Source organism: Orcinus orca, chromosome 18 (genome assembly GCF_937001465.1).
Source record: "Orcinus orca chromosome 18, mOrcOrc1.1, whole genome shotgun sequence".
NCBI classification, from domain to species: Eukaryota; Metazoa; Chordata; class Mammalia; order Artiodactyla; family Delphinidae; genus Orcinus; species Orcinus orca.
Window position 1 is genome coordinate 21,436,971 of NC_064576.1, and position 20,384 is coordinate 21,457,354.

The 20,384-nt window shown below is 31.0% G+C and overlaps 1 pseudogene; it reads right to left on the reverse strand.

Moving 5' to 3' along the window:
• Nucleotides 1–5,942: 5,942 nt before the first annotated feature.
• Nucleotides 5,943–20,384, reverse strand: part of LOC125961993 (MOB kinase activator 1A-like) — a 67,832-nt pseudogene continuing 53,390 nt past the window's right edge.

The following is a 20,384-nucleotide window of genomic DNA, read 5'->3' on the forward strand; positions in this document are numbered from 1 at the left end:
ATTCTTCCCAAAATGTTTTAATTACATAGATAAGTTTAATGTGTTTTTCTGGCTACTGTAGTGGATATATGATATCTATATATTAATATTATATTGTAATATAGCCATGCAAACTTAGAGTAAGAAAATTCAAAACATGGGTTTCAAGGTAATTTATTTTTCTTATTTCTATTCCTCTCACATCAGGAATTGGACCATGCAGTAATAGCTGATTTCCTAACAATAACATTTTTTTAATAAAAAAGACTTAATAGGAGTATATATTGGATACTTCTAAAAAATGTAAAGTTTTTCATAGAATATCGTCTGTTTTAACTCAGAGCAAGAAAAAAATGTAAAAGGCATATCACAACTTAATCTTAAAAACATGAACTTTGTTTTCTATTTTCATAGCACTCTAGTCTACCTCAACCACTTGGTTTCACTCGTATAAAATGTAGTTATTTGTATGCAGGACTTCTGAGAATTTTTTAACATCTGCATCATTTGGGGTATTATGTTTCTGCTTATGAGCAGAGTGGTTTTGTCTGGGATGTCCTAGATATATAATATCAATAGTACAATACAGGCAGAAGTCCATCTTAAGAGACATCCCTCCATTTAAAAGTAGAGATGTATCATCGTAAGCACTCTAGTCAGTTGTTGTATTACCAAGTTTGCTATCTCTATCTCAAGATGTACATCTCACACGTAGAATTTGATACCAGAAAAATCTTTTAAATCTTAGATATTACAAATTATATAACACTCCCCATGTTTCAAATATAAAATGAAATATAGCTACATTAGGAAGATATAGCTTTAAAAACCATGATTTTATAAAATTCATGTTTACAAATTTGAATAAAGAGGTAGAAGTTCAGAGGAATATTTAATAATGGGTGAGTTATTTGTATTACAGCAAAGTTTACAAACATGATACAATATGGAGAAAGAATGTTATATAAGTATACACATTACATATAACATGTTTTCATTTCCAGGTGGTAGAATTAGATTATATTCCTTATGGGATATTTTGCATAAAAATGATAATGTGCGTCAATAAATACGAACACACATATTTTTGTAAGAATGTCTATTATTATATTTAAAAATCTCTTTAGAAATTCACGCTGCTTTGACAACCTTCAAAAAATCCATATCCTGAGAGCTGTTCCATCAATGAAGAAACCTTTCAGCATGGGGCTATTATCTTGGCTGGCACTGCTGATAGCTCTGCTTGCAATAAAAAGCCACTGCTGGGAAAAAAACATGTCGTGGTCTTGAGGCTTAAATCTCACTGGCAAACAGAAGCCTATTTTGTGTGAAAGCACTAGGAGAAAAGATTCCAGGCAGTGGGTAGAAAATGTCTTGCCTTCACACAACTACATTTACAGAGAGAACATAGAAACCTATAATGTATTATGCTTCCTTTGCTGCATGTCTGGATCAAGAATCCTAACAATCCACATGGCAATATACCTTTAGTAGATTGACAACATTATCATTTGAATATTCCGACAAAATCTGGCTACTTCTGAGATCCACCCACAAACTATGCAGCACTCTTTGCTGTTGATTAATGGCACACATTCTTATTAAGAGTTGTAAAGGAAGAAATTGAAAAGAACGTCAAATGATTCATCATCATATTATCAGCCAGCTGTCTATCACTTATGTTCAAGGGCACTATTTTTGTCTCCTAACATTTGAAACTTTTAAAAGAGCTGAAATTTTGTTCCCCTGTAAAAATCATCTAAAAAAATGACTTGTCATGTATTATCATCTATTCATTCTCTCTGACCCTTTTAATAAACCCATCAATATTTATTGAGCACATATTTTGGGTCTAGTTCTGATCTAGAGACCATTAGAGACTCATAATAAGCATAATACTGTGTTCCTGATTTGAAGAGCTTAAATCTAATAATAAGGACAATATGAGTCATCAAGCAATAGAAGATAATATATAAATGCTAATCACTGGAATGTTTAAAATAGATACATCTAAGAATATAGTAGAGAAACATCAAGGATGACTGGAATAATAAGTTGAAGTAGTCAGTGATGGAGGGAAATGTGAGCCTGCAATTGAATAATGGATATAACATAAATAAGAATTATCATAAGCATAGATATTTTAAGATAAGAGAACATGAAAGGTAAGGAGGTTAACATAAACTTGGAATATAATTAACTACTTATTGGGTGAATACTATGTGCAAGTTCCAAGATACAATACAAAGAGGCACAGGCCCTATGTATTGACAACTAGTGGAAAAAAATGTCTCAGTATAAGAGACATTATAGTTCTCTGATTACAGTAAGTAAAATGCACTATAAAACACACTGTATGGGAATTAACAGAGTGAGAAAGAAAAGAAAAGCTTCCAAGAGAGTAAGACACAAAATATAAGTTTTATACAGGATGAATATGTGTTTCCTGGAAAAAATCCTAGGGTTCAGTCAGTTCTAGGCAGTAAACACAACTGCAAATGTAGCAGGATATGCCAGAGTGTGAGACATAAAGGCATCACAATAAAGCAAGACTGGGTCCTTGGGTGTTTCTGGATTTGAAGTAATGGAGTACTTACTAAAGGTTAAGAGCTAGTGACCAGGTGATAAGATTACTTAATGTCATCCCAAAGTATTTGAATTTTAATTTGAACACACTTGAGAGTGCTTGAAGGATTTTTATGAGAGTGATATTTCCACTTTGAAGACAAATAATTCATCTTAACTTTTGCATCTCTATCTTGAGCATTCTTTTCTCATACTCCTTTCAGAAATATTCTCAAATATATATGGATATCAACTTGGCATTGTAAAACTATTCTTTGATTATGACTGGGAACACTTAATACAAAATGAGAAGGAAGGAGGGATCTCAGACTTTTCTTTGGAAAGGTAATAACCAATTAGAAGGAAGGTTATATGGAAGGAATATTGAATATTTAAAATGAGGTTGGATAGAGATGATATATTTTCCTGTAGATTATGAAAAAAGTGTAAAATATGGCATAAAATAAGATGGAGATGAAGATTTAGAATTGTCATTTTTTCACATATTTTACTATAGCCTGCCCAATTCACAAGTTCATTATTAAAATAAGTCAATTAGCAAATAATCCCATAGGAATATTTTTTCACCCTGTGTGTAAACTTTCTTCAAAGAAAGCCCATTTGGGTAGCATGTCTAAATCAGTACTGTATTTTCTTTAACAAGAAATTATTCCAGAAAACAATTAGCACTTAATTTGGTGCAGGTGTTAGCATTTCTATAATGTTGACAGTGATTCACAGTGCTTAACACACTTTTTTTGAGAAAAAGTTTAGGTTCACCATCAGTAAGTTTAGTTTTGGTATTTCTCTGAAAATATTATTTGTATTTCAACAATTCTGACATTGACATTTCAGCCCATAATTTCCCTGCAGTTCTGAAGCAATGGGAATAGCAAGCTGAGGAAAAAGTGGATGCAAACAATATGAAAATCTGTGCTAACGAGGCACTGCTTATTCCTCAGAGTAACTTCTGGAAACTCAAATAAAGCTGGTGAAAAATATAGGGCACATGTCCATATTGCTTCAGGGAAATAAAAAGATTTGGCAAAAGAATACACTGATGAAAATAATATGTAAATTAGTATTGGTTTTTCACATACTTTGTACTTAATAACTGAGACAAGAAATTGAAACAGGAGAGTGTAGAAATACAAATTTAATGTCAAGATAACTGCAGAGGAAAACAAAATAACATAGGGTTTTGTGTATGTATGCTCTTTCTGAAAGATCCAGACTGCCAATATTGAGACTCATGAGTTAGCTGTGTAAATAACAAATGTGTTTTGCTGTGATAATATCTTTATAATTAAGCATACTAATATACAGTATTAAATCTATTGTCATTCCTTCTCATCAGAAAAGACAATGGAAAATTATTCATTGCCTTTACTTATTAGGAATTATGATTTATATAAAAATACTTTAAAAATTTATTTGAAATTATTTTTATTTAGTAGATTGTTCAGTAAATAAGAGTCAAATAAAAAGTTATATTGGTCTTACATATAGACAGATATTTAGAAATAGTGCATGATTTAGTTAAAATTATTTCAGAATATTGACAATTGTTTCTATATTATTCTTAAACAATTTTAACAAAAACATTAGTCATCTCACAATTAGTAAGAAAATATATCTTAATGAATTATTCCTAAAGTTGAATACTAATTTCTATTTTAAATGACTGATAAAATATTTTTTAAATGTTTGAAAAATTAAGCACATGTTTTAGGGAACATAAATAAGACAAATAAATTGATATAAAAATCTTAACCTCATATAGCAAAAGTACCTGTGATAGATCATAGAGTAAGATAAACTTTTAACCACCACAGAGATTTACCATCTATAATTCCTATATATTTAAGATGATATATAAAGGTCTTTTTTTCCTTTGTTTTATAGAATTCAATTCATTCACACTGAAAAAAACTTTTCATTTGAGAGTAAACATCTCCCTCTTCTGGAATTTTTATTAAATTCAGGAATCTAAAGATTTTACTCAAAAAACTAAACAATTTTAGTTCACAATGTAGATATATGTGAAAACTTACCAGTATGTTTTAAATATAGCTCATTAAGCCTATGAAATTCTATACATTGTAGATTTAATTCATTTTCTCGTTTTTTGGCCCATTACTTATAATTTTACTCTTTTAATTAGGAATATTTAAACTGAGCTGTTAAAACAAATTTGTGTGTGTATATTTTAAACTTAGTTCACTTTCATGGTCTTTATTATGTTCTCTTTAAGTTTTCCTTAGGTTATATTTATTTAAATAAAGCTCATCCATTTCCATAGTACTTTTTCTTTTCTTCCAGTTTTACTGAGATATAATTGACATACTGAACTGTATAAGTTTAAGATGTATAGCATAATGATTTGACTTACATATGTCATGAAATGATTACCACAACAAGTTTAGCAAACATGCATTACTTCATATAGATACAAAATTAAAGAAATTAAAAAAAATTGTTTTCCTTGTGACAAGAACTTTCAGGATTTACTATTTTAACAACTTTTATATATAACATACAGCAGTGTTAATTACATTTATTATGTTGTACATTACATCCCTAGTAAGTTACATTCCACAGTACTCTTAACTAAAGATTCAGTCATATAAAAACAAGTATAGAAGTGATTTTTAAAGTGAACTCAAAACAAAATAATTAAAATACTAAGCACTTTCTTTCATTTTCCAAACTGAAATTTAAACACATTTGAAAAACAACATACAAAGTGACTTTGAAAACTAAGGTTTTCACAATTTTTGGAAGATTTTTTTCTTCCTTAACCAAAACTATGTGTTTAACTAACATTGATTAATAAAGCTTTTAAAAGTGAAAATCTACAAAATCATCCTTAGAAGCCTTAAAATGTATTTCTGATACATACAAGATTTAGGTCAATTTATTTGTTAGTAAAATTCCAAATAAAGATTAAAAAATTTAAGTCATTTTAGAAACAATTTTGGTTGCTCCTATATCATAATGCCCTGTGATGATTTGAATTAAAATCATAGGTTTTGTAAAAATATAAATATATATTCTTAATCTATAAAACACTGGCATATAAACATGAGAATAAAGGTTATCCAAAGTGATACAAATGTTCTAAATGTTACAGAAAGTTAAAGTTACCTTTTATATTCATAAACAGAAGTGAAATAAGACATATTTGGATTTTTTTAGGAAATTTGTTTTGGAAACTTTTAAAATTATTTCTAGTAATTCTTTATATCCTTTGATATTACCTAAAGTAGAGGGTCATTTTTCTTCAATTTATAAAAATAACTAAACTAATAAACTACAGGTTAGTCATCACATATTACAATTAAGAGTGATTCCATGACAATAGCAGAAGTGGTCACACATAGTAGTGACTCAGAATTGGTTGTGCTCTTAAGTTCTCACTCAAAAGCTATGGGGCTCACCTACTTTGAAGCCATTTTAGCAGTAGGTAGACATTGGGTGTCTTTCTTCCTGTTTTGTCGAAGTTTGAATCACTAGTCTATAACAAATAGCTTTGAGAAATAGTAATAAATGAAGCAAGAGTGTTAATCATGTTCTAGAAGAAGTGGTTATCTGCCTTTTGATCCAAGCCTCTCAACTAATTCCTGGTGCCAATTTATGCCTATCAATCAGGTTGACCTCCTGAGTAAAGAAATAAATGTTTACAGGAAATGTGAGTTAAGTCTCCTCTCACAGTTGCATTACAAAATGAAAGTGCAGCGGATAAATACAGGTATAAACACTGCAGTTGTATTACAGAATGAAAGTGCAGCTGAGAAGTACAGGTGTAAACCCTGAACAGACACATTAAAATAGTCTTTGCCATAGATAAAGTTTTGGGGAAACAGGACACCAATAGTAGAACGAAAATGTTTCATCATCCAGCTTACCAGGAACAAAGTCATCAAGTAGTCAATGTATATTGGAGCAGAGTATTTGATTGGCTTTTTAATATTAGTGTCACCTGCCAAATTATATTCATATGTTGGGCATGCAGACATGAGCAGACAACTTTCTTCGGGACAGAATTCTGTAATACTCTTGTTGAAGAAAGCCACAGTGTTAACTGTGATCCATTTTGTGGTTCCCTCTCTCTTCCCCAACATAGCAGCTTGTCTCAGATTCCAATTTCCTAGTGCTCTCTCTGCAGTTTTTTAAGAGCTCATAATGAAAAGCTTCAGGAATATACTTCTTTGAATGTTTAAAAAGATCCCTGTTAAAGAGGAACTCATCTCTCTTTAGAGGGGACGGGAGGGGCAAACTATTCTCAATGACCAGTGGAAGCCCACTTGTCAACTACTTCCCTCTGGGGTCCAACTGGCGCAGGCTGCTGTGGCCTGCTCCCTGCTTCACCAGCTCTAAATGCAGAAACAGCCACATTTTACCAGGCTCACTCTGATTTTAATATAAAATATCTCATACATAAAAATATATGTGACATAATGACAAGAGAATAGAGCAAATGTCTCAATACTCATGACCCAAGTTAAGAAATAAAACATTACCATCTTTGAATCTTCCTGTGTGTTTCCCTTTCTAATTAGTTCTCTACCTGCTGGTGGTAAATGCTTTCTGTTTTAGAGTGTTATAAGATATTTTGAGTGTATATCCATTTTAAAGCATATTTTTGCTGAATATAAAATTCTACTTTCATAAATTTATCTTCTTTAACCACAATTTGAAGGTGTCACTTTCTTTTGGCTTCTATTTTTCCTATAAAGTCACTTGTTCTTATTTTTAAAAAAAGCTCTTTCTTTGACTGCTTTTAATATTTTCTCTTCATCTTTGACTTTCTTTAGTTTTACTATGATGCAGGCATAGGAATAATTCCCTTTATATTTTTCTTGTTTGTTATATAAAGTGCTTCTTGCATCTGTAACTTGATATCTTCTTCAGTTTTTATGTTACATATTGCTTTTTGTGCTGCTCTCCTACCTCCATCTCACTCTCATTCATTTCTTGGAGTCCAATTATCCATTTATTAGATCTTTCAACTATATGTCACATGTTTTTTATGATCCTTCCTAAATCTTCTATCCTGGTCTTTTTGTAATCTTTTTTCCTTTTTTGACTTATCTCTTAATTATCTAATTCCTTCTTTATGTATGTACAATCTATTGCTAAATACAAACTTGGAGTTTTGTTACTAAATTTAATCACTTCTAAAATTTGCTTATGATTATTTTTTGTTTCCACTTATCTATTATAATTCTCTACCATAATATTTTATTCTTTGTTCATATTAAATGCTGACTTAAAAAAATTTTATCTGTGAACTCCAATATCTGGATATCTTTTGGATCTGCTTCTATTGTCATCTTTTTTCCTCTTGTTTGATGAAATCTGTGATATTAATACTAGATGTTTTAAAAACTGGATGTGAACATTATTCATGAAAACTCTTACGTATAAAGTAAGGCTATGGATATTGTTATCCTGTTGCAGTGAAGATTCACCATACAGCCATTAGGCTAGTGGCAAATCACCTGTTACAACCAGGGACTAAGAAGACTCAGTTTTATGTTTCAAGCTTTGTGGTGGTTCATCTATACCCAGTGCAGCCTCACTCCTAAGGTGTATCTTTTGGATGAAAGATTTGAGTGCTTAACAACTTCTTTTTTTTTTTGGTTATCCCTGAATTTTAATGTTTGTCTTTCCAGCCAAATGTCACTTGTGAAAATGGGATAATGATATAGAAAATGAGCCTTACAGCTATTGCTGTCACTTATATTTATGTATCTATAACTTCCTCAAGGGGGAAAATGACCTCAAATATCAGCCTTATCTTGTGGTTTTGTTCCTCTACCAGACTGTGACCCAACATTTTAGTATTGCCATTATTGCTATGAGGTTTATTAAAAGTGGGTTTGTTTTTGTTTTTATCCTATCTAGTCATGCTAAGTGAGAGAGTTCATCCAAAACAAGTTTCTCAGCAATTGAAAGAGTAGACCTTTTTCTTTTGAATTTTGATGGAAAAAATTCTGGTTTTCATTTTCAGAATTTGTAGTGTTTTGGTTTTTTTTTCAAACTCCCCTTGTCATTTTTGATAATCTCATACTGTTTCTCATTTTCCTCTACTAGCTTTTATTTCATTAAAGCCTTATTTAAAAATAACTTCCTATTCTATATGTTACAATTCCAACATCCAATGTCTAGTGTTTCAAGCCCTAGTATCTAATATGTTGTGGTTTTTCAGATTCTTAACTATGATTGCTTATTTTCTTATATATCAGTTGAGGTATGATTGTGAAGTCATACTAAGCATATTTTAATGTGTAAGAATCATGGAAAGTTCTGAAATGAGGATATCCTTCACCAGTGTCAATGTGTGGTACTAGTTGTATTTATTCAAATATATTTTTAAATTTTTATTTCATTTAAAAAGTATTAGTCTAGGAAGTCCCTAAATATGTGGGTATTACAAGTCCAAAATTATTTCAAGTAATAGTAAAAGCTCAAGGCTACAAAATCTGGGAACCATTTACCTTATCTGAAGTCAAGGAATACATTGCTTTGATGGTTGCTTTACTAAGATTAATTCCTCCACATGTCTGTTAATCTCACAAACCTTCATTATTAAATTGTGTCCCTGAGTAAGCATTTGCTTCAGTGTTTCAGTGTATCTACTTCTGCAGTTTCAGTTCAGTTAGAAGCATATAAAATTGTTTATTTTCATTTGTCTGTCATCTGGGTATTTTGTGATTGTGGAGAACATTTCATAATACCAGAATTGCTATATTGCTGGGAGAGAAGTACACTTATTTTTGTTTTGAAAAGGTAACTTTAGTCTCTATAAGGAAGATGAATTGTGCAAGAGTTGAAGCAAGGAAAGAAGTTGGGTAGCTATTGCAACAGCCTTGGTTCTTACCTGATGTTGATAGCTTAGACTAGCATGATAGAAAAGGAGATGGAGAAAATTTAATGGATATATACTGGATATATTTATGACTATGGCATGGGCTTAACAAGAAAAATGAGAAAAAGAGAGAAATGGTCTTCTTGGGTTTTGGTTTCAACAACTACATAGGTGGTGGTACAACTTTTTTAAGAATGAGAATCCAGATATAGTCAAAGAGCTTGGGGAAGCAGATACACATGAGACCCAAAACAGGTTGTGGCAACCTCTTCAGTATATTGTGGACTGAAAAGATTCCAATTTAGTGTATGAGCTAGACCACAGGTCACCTAATCTTTGAGTATAAGCAAGCATGCAACATTCACCTTCTACTGGAGCTTCTGTGATAAAATTTAGCTCAGGGATTTGATATTAAGAAACAAACACATCTAATAAATTAATAGAATTATTAAGCATCATTAAGGATTTAAATTTTAATCTATAATCCTAATAGCGCATAGAATGTTGCAAACTGAAATTTATGAGAATTTAATTTCTATGTTATGTGGAAACTGAAACATTCAGCTAAACTTTGTTAATACATGAGTGTATATTTCTTTAATACAAACAGCAGCAGAAAAAATATAATATTTTCAAAATATATTTGTGTTTTATAGCTAAATATAATTGTTACTGTTTTTAATTAGATGTAGACTATAAGAGTGATGAATACATATTAAACACATATACAAATAAAATAGGGCAACACTGATTTGCAATAAGACCTTTACTTTCTTGGCTTGTGGTCTGATGCAAAGGTTATAAGACATGAGGACCAGAAAGCTTATTTTTTGTCTGAAATCACCCACATGTTCAGCAGATGCACCTCCAAGTGAAGTAAAGAATTGATGGCATTAAAAACACAATTCTTGCGTCCTTCTAAATTTGACTTGAATTTGACTGTGTGCCTGCTGTTTTATATTTAATAAATATCTCCAAGGTCTGAATCACTCTGACATTAAAAAGTAATAAAAACAAAGTTAACTTTGTAGTCAGTAATAAAAAGACTAAATTAGACTAATACTAGACAATAAACAAGACTAATTTACTTAGTATATATTATTTGAACTATATTTTAAAATATTCTATTGAGATAACTATAGGAAATTATTTGTATAATCTAAATTACTTCATACATGTAAATTATGGTGTTTATTATTTTCAAAAAGTGGAAGTTTTAATTATTTTAAAAGCAAACCTATTGATTTAAGAAAAATTCTAAAAATGAAGGTAGAGGTAAAAACTTTTTCAGTCCTCCCAAGTAACTGTATCTTCTTGCATTTATAGAGTATGATTTGAAAAATGTGTTTATACTATTTTATTAAAGTGGATAGACTCTGGTAGTCAGTTGCTAAGTATGCCCAGAAATACCCTTAATCAAAATATTCTGGGGCTTCCCTGGTGGCGCAGTGGTTGAGAGTCCGCCTGCCAATGCAGGGGACACGGGTTCGTGCCCCGGTCTGGGAAGATCCCACATGCCGCGGAGCGGCTGGGCCCGTGAGCCATGGCCGCTGAGCCTGCGCGTCCGGAGCCTGTGCTCCTCAATGGGACAGGCCACAACAGTGAGAGGCCCGCGTACCACAAAAAAAAAAGAAAAAAATATATATATTCTGTATGGGACACATACATCAGAGGCAGCCAATACCATGCAAAGGAGACAAGAAAAGAAACTTTATCTAACAAGGACTATTAGATCCTTACTGATGCCAGATAATTAAGGTTAGTCTTTAAAGATGTGAGGGTTAAGGTGGAAGATAGATCTGTGGTAGGAACCCAGAATGGAATTAGACAATAAATTGGAATAGAGAGAAGTATACAGTAAACAAGCATTCAGTGCATATGTGCTGCAAAAATGACTGACCCAGACAATGAAGTAACGTTACTACATAATGTATAGATAAATTATATAAGACAAAATATTTTAGTTGGCACATTCCACATGCATTCATACTAACTCAGGCCTTAGAGAAATGACTACTTCTTTCAAAGGATTACTACGCTCTGCAGTTTTCTGAAATTATTTTGTAAATTTCTAGAAATCGGGATATTTTTCAACAATAAACCTAATAATGTAATATTCCTCAAAAATACACTTATGTTTATATATCTGTATGCTGTTATTTTAAAAGTCAAATTTGAAAGTTAGGGTCATTCTTATTCAAAAGAGATGCTAAGTTTGTTGAACAGTGGATAAAAAGATATATGAGAGGTTAGAGATTCTTTGTAATAATTATTCTTTGAACCATAAGCATAACACAATTTAAGATTTAAATTATCCTTTACTATATGGGTAATCATTTCTCATGAGGCCATAAATCACTTCCAAACAATCTAACACTTTTATTGACATTCAAGAGGCTACACAGATATTTTACAGTCTGTCTTAGGTTAGTCAATGACAATGCTTGTCAATGGCAGAATGGAAACTTTTTCCTAATTTTCAAACTTATTTTATATGTATTTTTATAACAGTAACCAAAGAATATCAAGATATACGGACAGCTAAATAATCTGTAGAAATAAATCAGGTGAAAAACTGGCAATATAAGAATGCAGTCAAAATAGATTGCACTAAATTCATGAAAATTTCAATGGTATAATCTGAGTATTCATTGAGCATTATTTTAAAAATCTTTCCAATAAAGTATAGAGATAATATATTGTGAAATAGATTTACCATTACATTACTATTAAATAATAGCTTATAGCTATGTATTTTAATTCTGAAATAACTTTAATATAGTTTTTTTAAAATTTAATATTCTTACATCTTTCATCATAATATTACATTTACATATCTCTATCATTTAGTGAGCTTGTAGGGACATCCTGTATAGTTAATGATTCTCAAGACTCTTTTATCTATGACTAGGCTGAGATAAATGAATTGAGGGCTTTATAGATTTTACGATGACTTGTTTCAATAAACTCTGCCTCAAGTTTCTGATTATCAGCACACCTGCAATCAGAACATGATTTACTGAAATTTTACTTTTTACAATACTTAAATAAGTTTAACATATGTAGAACAATACAAGGACATTTGCAATACAAGGACATTTATGATTGTCACTTATCGTAGTCTATAACATTTTGTAACAAAGTTAAATGGTTTATCTGTCAGAAAGAAGGAAAAATGATTTCCTTATTTCAAGTTTGAAAATAGCATCTTATGAGGCAAAGCACAAGTACTTTGAAACAGTTTGAAGGAAGTTTTAATCTGTATGGGAAATAAGCATTCTATTTTTGTGATTTGTCATTTTTATACTTAAATCATGAATCCTGATAATACCAATAGCTGTTTCCTAATTTAATAAAGTACTTCACTAAAAGTACTAAAAAGACTTTTGTTTTCTCAAGGTGAAAGATGCTAATTGATTTTTTTTCTTTTTTCTGTTTTTGAAATAAAAAAATATTAAGCAAATAAAGAACCAATAAAGAAGCAGATTCTGCCTCTAATGAGAAAAAATAGTGAAAAAAAATAAAGCTAAAGGAAAAAGTGTCTCTGGTCATGAAGTGAGACTGTTGTAGTATATGTTCTGCTTATAGGATAATATCAACAAAATCTGCACTTGGAGTCACTAGGCAATAACCTGATGTTCAGAAAATTTTCATATTTCATGATAACAGCTTTTATTAATCCAAATAGCTAAGGAAAATTGTAGCATGCTTCTACTGAAAACACTAGATAGAAAGATTTTTGTTTTTGTCTTGTTTAGTTTGTTTTTTAATCTCCTTGTAATACACTGGTAAATTTTCCTGCTATTAATGCCCAGAAAATAATTTTAATTAGAACAACTTAATGGCTGGTAGGAGCACATTATTTACAAGTATACAACACAAATGAGTTGGAGACATGCTTTCTAGTACTGGAAGAACCCAATCAGAATAACATTTGCCCAAGAGAAAGTTGTTTGCAGACTTTGTTAGGAAAGCCCTTCTGCAGATCATAGTAAGACATGGACACACTTATTGACAAATAATTCTGAGTGGAGATGGTTGCAATGAAGGAAACTGACTTTGTTTAGGTGGGCTCACTTTGTTCTGTGCTCTCAAAGAAGTTATCACCACAGGTCACATTTGATCTTTCAGGTTGCAGTTATTTAGAAGATGTTTGTGTCTCAGGTTAAAACAGGATTTCTTTAATGTCACAGACTTAGTTTTATTCATCTTTACATCTTTATCACCTAACACATTGTATATCAGAGTTTTAGAGACCAAAAGTTTTAACCAATTTACCCTATCTTTATCTCATTGTTAAAAATCATACATAAGTGTAGTGCAATTATCAAGATAAAAAATATGAGATTACTCCATACATAAGTAGACAAAATCTAATGGCATGCCCTAATTTACACTTCTGGTCTCGAAGGAAACTCCACAAGACTAGACTGTTGTAGTACCTCCAAGATGAACCCCCCAAATTGAAATCCATAGTCTAAACAACAGAGTAATGTTAAATTCAGTGACTTTGGGAGCAGATCTTTTAAACCATAAAAACATTCCAGAGTTAGTGGTATAGTGATCCAGTTCTGACCAGAGGCTTCTTCTTGCTGGCAGTGCCTCCAGGGTGTGTGTTCATCTGGGTGGCTACAGTTCCACATGATAAGGTCCACCCTGGCCCTGGGATGAAACATTTTCCATTTTGGACCCAGTGCACAAGTCCAATGATGCCCTCCACACAAGGTTCTCTTTTTCACAGTGGTGGACCCATTCAACCATGAGACCACCAGAGCCTCAATGCCTGACCCCCATATCAATACTGTACAACTTCCTACTGTCTGGTAACCCACCTAAGTGCATCTAGCCATAGGATGTCATATAATAATACAGATCTTATTATTTTTTTTAAAGTGTAGACAGTATACAGTATAGGCCAAAATCCATATTCTATATGTTCAAGAATATAAGGTTATCTTGATAAGTGTGCAAAACATAACAGTGTTATGCTTTACATAAGAAACTGTACTTATTATAAAGAAATACTTGAGGTAGACATAAAGCAGAGAGAAATTCTCTACAAAGCCTAATCAACTGATCTCATGACTTAGCTTCTTTTATAAATCCAATTCCATTTTATCTCTTTTTTTGAAACATCATGCATCCTATATCTTCTGTAATTTTATTCATTTGTCTACCCCATTATGAAACAAATTTTAACCACCACTATGCTCATCCAAGCCATATAGACCTCTTGAGGTATTCTACACATAATTATTTAATCTTGCAGCATGCATCAAAAAAACTAAACTAAGCATAATCTCAATTTCAATGGGTTACCTTTCAGTTTCCCAGAAATCGAGGACTGTAAATATCATCCAGTCCTCAACAATATTTTAAATTATTTGCCAAGTTTTGCTTATATTTCACATTAACACATACTCTATCTCATTACTTATTTCGCATAATTTTTCCAGTTTCCACAATGTTTGCCATGAGAAGAGAGGTTATTACCTAAATTATTTTGTGTTTCTCAACTGGAAATCTCATCAGATAACTTTCCGTTTATATTTACTATGTTAGTCAGGCAGGCCATAATCTGTGTTAATTCTATTGAAGTTGTTTTAATTAGACAAAAATATTATATAAATACTGAGAGAAAGGAAATATGATTTACTGAGACATTAACTTAAAATTGAAGTAAATATTTTTAGAGAAGGATTATATGTGTAAACCATTCTTTTATCTTTAATTCAGTTTTCTTTTATTTATATTTTAATGCTTTTAGATAAAAGACAGGACAAAATAGCAATTTTTCAATGATTTTTGGAAATAATCTACTGGGCAACGTAAAAGCAAATATAGAAAAAACAATTCATTATGCAAAATTAGCCTCTCAATCTTAGATTGTATGACTTTTCTAGGTCTCAGACACCTCGCTTCAAAAAGTGAAGGAGGTAATACATTTCTAAAGTCAAAGCCATGTCTAATGTGTAAAGAGCCAACATGTGAAGTTTTATTCCTTTTTAATTGTTCATTTCTGATAACTTCACTCTATTTGAGGGACTATAATAATTCCTTGGGAGAAAAAAATTGTATTTTGATAAATTAATTCAAAATTATATTAAAAATAATTAGCAATAGGTATTATAGAATATTTACAAGGATTTGGAAAATATATCATTATTAAGATATTGCAATTAAGATTGATTAATTTAGCTGTGAGAATAAATAGCTATGAAAACACGAGGATGCTCCCTCAAAACAGGAAGGATGTGTATCTTAGAGCATGATTACCATTTTGATAAACAGATTGTTCCAGAGTATTGATAATTTCCTAAAACAATTTTATCTTCTCTATAAATCAGAATGAATACATTAAGGTAATGTTGAGAGGCAGTACTATTTAATGTTTGAAAATAAATCAATAGGAAACAATGTTTCTTTACATTCTCTTAAAATTTGTACCTGTACAAAGGATCTTTGTGCCTCTATATTTGTGTTTTTCCTATTAAGATTGCATAGCAATTATTAGTGTGTGTTTATATTTCTGTGTGTGTATTTGTGCCATGTGTTGGATTTTTATTTATTCTGGCAACCTCACTTATTGAAAAAGTTCTGTCTATAAAATTTTGGACTGTATATTAGCTCTTTATATATTATTTATTCATTTATTAATTTATTTTTGCAGAATTTCATTGAGTTTACCATGTGTTCTTAAATTCCCCTTTTTTACTCTGCTAGTAATAAATTTTAACTGTCCTCTCACTAGAGAGAATAATTTGTTATACTATGTGTGGGTATACATTTATACACACACACACACACACACACACACACACACACACACACACACACACACACACAAACACATACCGGAAGGACTATATAATAGGATAACTTGGCTTTCAAAATATTTGAATATTTGATTCAGTTAGTCAGTGAATGTTAGTGCCCAAATGGAAACAGATATTTTAAAATCCAAGTTTTAGATGTATAGCGAAACAGAGGATATACTTTCATATTTGTACCTTTCAACAACACTGTAATTTTAATGTATTTGTAATACCATATTTGGAAATGTTATGTTGTTAGTATAAAAATTCATATGAATAAATGTTTTAATTCCATCACCAATGTTAAGGGAAAAATAGGGTATTTTATCTTACTGGTATTTCACACTATGTAGTAAAATACTGTTAATGGGAATATCACAGATAATAGCTGTTATACTCTATGCATATGACCTTTTACTTAATTGAGTAAGTAACTGAAAAACAAAATTGTTTAATACCAAAGGAATGAGACCTTTAGTTTCAGTTTTCCAAAGACTGAAGCCGAATCATCATAATCCTTGATGATTTTTGGTTTTCTTTCACTCATTGAAAGAAGCCACAAGTTTGAAGTAACTATATATTTTAAACCACTATAGCTAAATAAAAATAAACTATTGGCATATTATTTTTTAGGATTAATACATGCCATATGGCTCACTGTAGTTAAAATAACTGTGTTGAAACTAATGTAAAATTTTCTTTTTCATCTTATTATACTTTATAGGCAAAAGCCTCAATTTTAGCAAAATTCATTGAATATAAATACATAGGAAATACATTAATTCTATGTTTTTTGCAGCAATTTCAGTGAAAGTTTGAACTCAGGAGAAACGTATGAATGAATGAATATGTAGTGATATGCTGTCTGTAACACTTGAGCCCTTGAAGTATGGAAACTCAAGAAAAAATTGAATATTCTTCTATTTCCATTTCATTAGTATAAGAAAATTCTGAAGTAGTCACAAACCAGTATGTGTGTTAAATAGATTACCTTGCACACAAGTGTTTCTAAATGTTTGATTATTTTCTTAACCAACTTTTAAATTTATTTCCATTATTTAATTACTTAATTGATCACACACACACACATGCATACACACATGTGTGTGTCAAACATGCAGCCTATCAAAATGTCAAACATGCAGCCTATCAAAATACAAATAGGATCTGCTGTAGAGTGAGGTTTGTGACACTCAAAATTCATGGGTCATGAAGATGGAACTCTTATGAATGGCATTAGCACCCTTATAAAAGAGACCCCAGAGAACTCCTTCATTCCTTTGGCCATGTGAGGATACATTGAGAAGATAGCCATCTGTCTAGCAGGCTCTCACCAGACACCAGATCTGCCAATGCCTTAAGCTTGGGCTTCCCAGCCTCAAGAACAGTGAGCAATAAATTTTTGTTGTTTATTGTCATCACTTTGCCAGCAAAGGGTCTCATTATGTACACATTCTATTCCAAAATTTCACACATAGGTTAGAATACAAGCTTAAAAGTATAAGAAGATTGCAAAGCCTTGTAAGGAAATATAGAAGTACAGCAGGGTATAGCTTTTCTTCTTATCTCAACAAAAGGTGGAAAAAGGTGAAAGAAGGCAAATGAGATAGAAAATTTGAGGATTTATTTTTTGATTCCTCTGACAGATTATTTTCTTTAAAATGCTAAATCCTTTTTGATATTGAGAAGTAAGCTTTTAGAGATTGACATGTCATTTCAAGATGCTAACCAGAAATAGCACCTGTCATATTTCATTTCTAAAGTGGTTATACTTTACTCAGCAGTTGAGAACAGGTTTCTATGTTCTAACTTTCTAATTACCTTGTGACAGTGTTTTACTCAAATATTTGAAAATTTAAGGAAACAAAATAATAAACTGTGTTAATTAACAACACATTAATTCTAGTGTTTTGACTGCTTTTGTCATTAGAATAACACTTTTTGCATGGTACACAAAGGATTTGCTTAAAAGATTAAATTAACATTAAAGTCAGGCTCATAAAAGACATTTCTGATAAAATGAAACTGAACATATATGTAGTAAAGCACACAAAAGGAAGAAAAACTAAGACTCAGTTTTAAATGCATTTAAAAATACACTCATCAAATTTTATAATAAAATTAAAAATCGATTGCCATTATCAGAGAATTAGGAGATTACTTAACTTGATCTATTAATTAATTAAACTTTGCTAGTTATCAATAACACTTATGACCATAATTGTAACCACATGTTATGTGAGGACATTTGAGAACTTGGCATTGTCACCAAGATCAGGTAAGTAATGCCAGGAATCATTTTAATCCAAGCAGAGCAGTGAAAGGAAGGAAATGCTATTACTGCTGTTGCTGATAAAAATTTATTTCCTAAGCATTTCACTGTTTTGACTGTCTTGTAAAAAACTTACCTGCTTATAAATAAGTATAATTTAATATTTTCCTGAGATTTATTAGTAAAATTTGTATTTTTTAACAGTAGGTTTGAGGTATGGTAGAGTCTAATATTTGACTACTTTAAACTGAGCAAATATTTGTAACTAATTGTATATAGTATTAAACCAATAAAATATAATTTGCTTTTCAGAAGTAATCTTTTAAGTCACTCCATCACTCTACTAAAATACTGAACTGAGCAAATATGCAGTGTTCTGTTTTGATTCAGTCAGTTGTCACAATGGATTTTATCTCTAACAGAGAACTCTGGAAAGTTTTTAACTTTTATCTATGAGGTATTTCCATTATACATTATCTGACCTTGATTCTTTACTGCTATAGTGATACATTTAGAATTACCCAGCCAACTGAAACAAACAAAAAGCAAACAAAATGCAGTTTGTAAAAATATTTTAAGTATAACATTTGTTGGGAGAAACCGAAGAATAATTTTGATCATGAAGAGAGAAATACAAGTGTATATACTGAAAAATTAAATAGGAAGGGTTTTACTTCAAGAACTTTCTACACACAAATGTTTTTGCAGTGTTATGGTGAAATTATTACTACATATAAACTTTGGGGTTGTCACAAGGAATCATATCCTCTTTAAAACACTATTTTATGAGAACACGCCTAAAAGCATCCTTATTTGTGAAAAAAAATGAGTTATAGTATACATTTTTGCTGTAAAAACTGTATGCAAGATATTACTACCAACTCATAGAATTTAGATATTGTAACACCTAGAAGGAGAATCTTGCACCAAAAGATAAGCACTATTATATTTTTTCAAAAGCAAAAACACCTAACTTTTCAAGATAATTTTGAATAGATATTTTCCCCTGTGACACAGATTATCCAAGATGCTCATTGGCCTGAATAAAATTCACACATTAAATGATATATTTAATTATTACATCATAAGCTGCTTGGAGTACTTTAAAAATCTACATGCTGTTATTTCATTATGTAATTACATTTGAGAAAACTGAGGGAAAATAAAACTGCTTCTCTAGTCTAGGCTACAATTATCTCATTTTCTTACCTTTGTTATGAGAATTTTTTTGACAGATTACATTTTGGGGTTGAAAGGAAATTAGTGTTTATAAAAATATTTTGTAAGAAAAGATATATGCTTTTTTTAGCTTTCCCATATTGCTCCAAATACTTTTTTCATTTTTTTCTTTCTCCACTTTCATCCTTTGATATACATCTTTCATAAAAGTAAGTGAACATCTCTGGACCATAAAGCCATAGGCATAATTCAAGAGAGTAGGAAGACAGATGGATACTTGATGAGGGAATGGAACAGGAGTAGAAATTCTGGTTAAAGTGACACCCAGAGGCCGCACTGTTTAGAAATTCACTATAAGTACATTCAGTAATTCAATAAATATTTATCAACTGCTTGCTATATGCTAGGCCCTCTAAGAACTATATTTTGTTAAAGAGAAAGGAAAGAAAAAAATCTCTGCCTTTGTGAATCTTGCTTTCAAATAGTTTTGAGGAAAGAGTATCACTTTAGTTTGTATGGAGAACAGAAAGAAGAAGGGCAAGAGTGAATCTGGGAGACACATCAGGCAGCTATTGGAGTAGTTTTGGTGAGAGATGATAAATCAGACAATTGTAAAGGTAGTTTTGCAATAGTATTGGTTCGTTGTGGACTCCATTTGAGGAGTTACTGAAATAAACAAGATCATAAATATATGCATAAC